The 5,868-nt window shown below is 38.3% G+C and overlaps 1 pseudogene; it reads right to left on the bottom strand.

Annotated features, from left to right (window-relative positions):
- Positions 1-130: 130 nt before the first annotated feature.
- The window catches only part of LOC102823175, a 9,016-nt pseudogene continuing 3,278 nt past the window's right edge, over positions 131-5,868 (bottom strand).

Here is a 5,868-nt window from a genome sequence, read left to right on the forward strand (position 1 = left end):
AAGATCTAAATTCTTCACATGATATATAAAACAGGAGAAGCCTCTTCAGACTTATTTTTTGCAGTCTGGAATGCTGGTATTTTCCAATTCATTCCTGTAATCGGGTTCATAGCTGCTGCTTACTATGGGTCTAGAGCAGCAGACATTTCATTTTAGGCTTCTTCTTTTCCACTGGTGTTTTTGTTTTTATTAATCTGTCTGAACAGGTCATAAAATACTCATTAACATGGATCCTTGACTATGCAGAAGATTCAAGCTGCACCACTGTCTTGCTCAATTTTGACTCTGTTCTTTTCCAACAACTTGTACATCTTCCAGTCACATTTATTGTCAACCAAAATTAATGGAATATTGTCTGTCTCCTTAACCCTTAAAATTGTTTTTGTAGGTCTTAGAAGTCATTAAATGTAGATTGAGCTGTAATAAAATATACTACTGCAAACAACTGGCCATTCTTCATAGACAAATCCCTCATTACCATAAATTGCTGTGTCCCTGCTGTATCTAAGATTTCGAGCATACACTATTGGCCATCTACTTCAACTTGCTTTCTATAGCAATTTTCTATCATTGGGTCATATTTTGCAATAAAAATTCTCTGAGCAAACTGAACTGTGCATTGTTGGGTTTTTGTTTTTGTTTTTTGCTTTCTCCCCTCTCTTCTTTGCCTTTTCTCTCCATTCCCTGGTTTTCTATCCTTTCATTCTCCACTTACAGTTTCTTCCTTTACTTCTGTTTATCTTTTCCCCCAATCCTTCTTCTTTTTTTCTCTTGATTTTTCTTTCTACTATTCTTTTGTCTCTTTTCTTCTTTCCTCTGTCTAACTTTGTCTACTTTTTTTTTCTCTTTTATTTTTCTCTTCTGAGAAGGTTTTATTTTCCTTGCCTCTTTTTTAGTTTTATAGTGTTTTTCTTGCTGCTGCCTGATTTTTTTTCTCCTTTATTACTCTCTTTATTTGGTGGTATTAGTTTTTATTTCTTATGTGCATATGTTTTCTTCTCACCTCACCTAACAGGAGATAGCAACCTTGCCCACACAGCCCAACCACAACTGTACCCTCTGCAGCCATACCCACTGGACAAGAGCCACCACATGCTCCTATGTCACCTGACCAACAATAGATAGTAGCCAACACCAGCCAAAACCACTCTAAACTGAGCTGCACAAATGGTGAATGGAGAACTGTACACATGCTTCCATTCTCTAAGAAGAGAGGCAGGGGTGAAAGCCTAACAACACTCCAATATACAACCATCAATTTAATACATGATACCACAATGTCTTGACAACAACAGACAATCTCAGTTCACACAAAGAAAAAAGACAGAGTGGTTCAAACACGTGCAGAGCCAGAAAACATTTCTGAGGAAGAAAAGATACTGAAACTACCATATAAAGAATTCAAAAGAATGATATTTAGGTACCTGCAATGAGTTGAGAGAATGATTGATAAAAAACAGCTGTAGATTAAAAACAAGGCAAACACAGAAAAAAACTTTAGAAGAGTTCAGGAAAGCATTATAAGAACAAACAGACAAAAGACATGACAAATTAAGAACAATTCAAAATCTGCACATAGAAATCCAGAAGATGAATACTAAGGCTTCAGAAATGGATAATACATCGAAAAGGCAAAGAAGTAGATTTGAATCAATGGAAAACCAAATTAGTGAGCTTGCAGACAAACCTCCTAGTACTAGTCTACTAGAAGAACAATTTGATGAAAAAGGAAAAAGTCTGAAGAAATCCTAAGATTTATGTGGGTCATCATCAAGAGGAATAACTTAAGGGTGATCAGAAGATCATTCTTAAGGACAAGAAGAAATTTTTTTTAATGTACAGAGAAAATTGTCAAAGAGTTGTTAAAACTTTCCTCACAATCTGTTAGTGGTGGTCTGTGTGTTGCTGTGATGCTGGAAGCTATGCCACCAATATTTTAAATACTAGTAGGGTCACCTCTAGTGGACAGGTTTCACCAGAGCTTTCAGACTAAGTCAGACTAGGAAGACTAGAGGCAGACTATTTCTAAATGTTTAGCCACTGAAAACCTTATGAATAGGAGAGGGACGTTGTCAGTTAAAGTACCAGAAGATGAAAACCTTATGAATAGCAGCAGAACATTATCAGATATTGTGCTAGAAGATGAGCCCTTTAGGTTGTAAGGTACACGAAGTATGACTAGGGAAGAGTTGTCTCCTCCATGTAGAATTGACTGTGATGATACGAATTGAGTAAAGCTTTTGGGACCTTCATTTGCTATAGGGCACAACTCCAAATGAGGAGAAGCAGTTGCAAACATCCATTAATAATCAGAACTTGGAATGTATGCAGTATGAATCTAGGAAAAATGGAAGTTGTCAAAAATGAAATGGAATGCATTAAAGTTGATATCCTCAGCATTAGTGAGCTGAAATGGATTGATATTGGCCATTCTGAATTGAACAATCATATGGTTTATTATTGAATAGTAATGACATGCATTCATTGTTAAAAAAAAAGAAAGAAAGAACATTTCAATTTCTACCTTTAAGTACAACGCTGTCTGTGATAGGATAGTATCCATACACCTACATGCAAGACCGGAGTCCTGGTGTGGTGCTGTGAGTTAATACATTGGACTGCAAGGTCAGTAGTTCAAGGTCACAAGCCACCTTGGAAACCTTATACAGGATCACTATGAGTCAGAACCTACTTGTGGTATTTAACAATAGCAACAATATGCAGGACTAGTTAATACCACTATTATTCAAATTTACATACCAACCATTGAAGCCAGTGAAGATGAAATTGAAGAATTCGACCAATTTCTTCAGTCTGGATTTGATCAAACATGTAATCAAGATGTATTGGAATATGAAGGTTAGAAACAAAGAAGGATCAGTAACTGGAATATATAATCTTGGAGATTGAAATAATGCTGGAGATTGCATGGCAGAACTTTGCAAGACCAGTTACTAATTAATTGCAAATATCTTTTGTAAGCCACCAAAAAGTGACTATACACATAGACCTCACCAGAGGAAATACACAGGCAATGAAAACATAAGGACTGACTTAGGAGCTTTGATAATTAGAGCAAATACACTATCAAATATAATGAAAACATACAAAAAGCAGAAGACCAACTAATGACAAGTACCTCCTAAAAATTAGACACTCTCTGTTTCAAAAGGGAGTCTGGTTGTGGCACTGTAGGATAAAGCACTGGACCACAAGGTCGATGGCTCAAACTCACTAGCTGCTCTATTGGAAACCCTATTCAGGGTCGCTATGAGTCAGAACCAATTCAATGGCACTTAGCAAATACAACAATGTATCAAAAGATTTTACCAAAAGAATAAATAGAAAACCCATACAATGGGAATTTTTTTTTTTTTTTTGGTAAGGACATATAAGACAAGAGACTAATCTCTAAAATGTACTGAAAACTTCAACACCCCAACAAGAAAAAGACAAATATTCCAATTTGAAAATGGGCAGAGGACACAAACAGATATTTCACCAAAGACATTTAGGCGGTTACTAAACACATGAAGAAAAGTTCACAATCATTAGCCATTGGTGGTGGTGGTAGTGTGCCATGGAGTCGGTTCTGACTCATTTGTTGTTGTTGTTGTTATGTGCCGTGGAGTCAGTTTCGACTCATAGCGACCCTGCACAGGGTTTCCAAGACTGTTAATCTTTACAGGAACAGAACGCCTCATCTTTCTCCCGCGGAACAGCTAGTAGTTTCAAACTGCTGACCTTGCGGTTCGCAGCTCAATTCATAATCACTACACTACCAGAGCTCCTAGCGACCCTGTATAAGGTTTCTGAGGCTGTAAATATTTACGAGCAGAAAGCCTCATCTTTCTCCCTCGGAATGGCTGGTAGTTTCGAATGACCTTCAGATTAGCAACCCAACTCGTAACCATTACACTACCACTAGCTATTGTTGTTGTGAAATGTTATCCAGTCGATTCTGACCCATAGCGACACTGTATAGGGTTTCCAAGGAGCAGCTGGTGAGCTTAAACCACCGACCTTGCAGTTCAAACAACTTTGCAGTCTAACACATTAGCCCACAGCGCCACACCAGGACTCCACCATTAGCTATTAGAGAGATGCAAATCAAAATAGCAATGAAATATCATCTCAGCCCAGCATTAATGTTGTTGTGTGCTGTTGAGTAAGTTCCAGCTCATAGCAACCCTGTATCAGGTTTCCGAGAAGCAGCTAGTAAGCTTGAACAACCAACCTTGTGGCTCAAACTGACCTTGCAGTCCAGTGCATTAACCCACAATGCCAAAAATTTTATAAAGAAAACAACAAATGGTGAGAGTGTGGAGAGACTGAGACTCTCTTACACTTATGGTAGGACTGTAAAATGGGGCAACTGTTGTGGAAAATAGTATGGTGCATACGCAGAAAGTTGGAAATAGAAATACCATATGCTCTAGTAATCCCTCTACCAGAGTGTCCATCAATGGAAGGATGGATAAACTTTGTTACATATACACAATGGAATACTACACAATGTAAAAGCATAATGATACATCTACATAACAACATGAATGAGTCTGGAGACTATTATGCTGAATGAAATTAGTTAATCACAAAAGGGCAAATATTATATGAGACCACTAATATAAAATATCAAAAAAGTTCTCACAATAAAAGAAATATTCCTTATTGGTTTTCCTTGCCTACTATTGTAAAATAGACAATTGAGTGGGATAGAAAGGAATGTTGGGAAACGTGAATACAGAAAACTTGTAAGCCCATCTTCAGCCTATAACTGACTAGAATACCTAAAAGGGATTCTAGAACTTGCCCAGTGAAATAGGCCTCTTGCAAAGCCTTTGCAGAGTATAGGACCTTAGGTGGAATCCTGAGTCCTATCCAGAACCTTATGAGGTGGGACATTCCCACTAGCAAGGAGAAACAGACCAGCCTGGAACAACTAGAGCAACAGAAGATACATCTTCAAAGAAAGATCATCAGGAAAAACTCAAAACAAAAATGTCAGCATGACTGGCTACTACAAGAATAACCAAGCTGTTTGCCAGGAAGCCATCAAGGCAAGCAATCAAGTTCCTTCAGGACAAACTCCCATCTAAGACTGAAACTCAAAGGGAACACACAAACAGGCATGTAAGCTTGCTGGAGACCACATTGGTCTACTGGTGAGTAGAAGAGGGGGAAAGGCATCAATGAAGAAAATGGACTGAGTTCAACCACAGTCCAATGACTCCCATTGACCTGGAGATGAGAAAGAGAAGAAGAGGAAGGGCTGGTTGGTCCAAAGTGTAGTGAGACCTGAGGACACTTGAGCCCACGGACAAGGACATAGCCACAGAAGTCTAGAGCTGAATGAAAGTGAAGCATCCAGCTGATATGAAGTATGGGGAGATGCACAAGAACACCCAAAGTTGCAGACAGTAGCCATTTGACCTAGACTCGATAGCTTGATAATCCGAACTCGACTAGAGGAAGATTAAAAAAAAATTTTTTTATAAAGGAAATGAGGATAAATTGCTACAATTTGATGAACTTGACCTATAATCATGGAGGTAGTAACTCTAAATACCAACAGAGAGGAAAGGGGTCTTCACATCAAGTATCAATGCTATCCCCTCTGTACACCGGTAGATAGGGATGGGGAACTTAGACATTGGCTACCTAAAATGGGGGCAATAAAGGCACAAAGTGACTGCTTTACAAGGTTTCAAGAGGGAGTTTAGCTTAAGACTGGGGTGGGGAGGGAGGGAGAAAGAGTCCCCACTGAATAGTTTTTATCTTGTCTAGATGGCTGTGGTGAAAAGAGATGGGGATAAGATTTGTATGATTCAATAGTAAGTAATTGTTATCATGACTAATTGTGACTGT

This window comes from Chrysochloris asiatica, unplaced genomic scaffold, assembly GCF_000296735.1.
Source record: "Chrysochloris asiatica unplaced genomic scaffold, ChrAsi1.0 scaffold00304, whole genome shotgun sequence".
Classification (NCBI taxonomy): Eukaryota; Metazoa; Chordata; class Mammalia; order Afrosoricida; family Chrysochloridae; genus Chrysochloris; species Chrysochloris asiatica.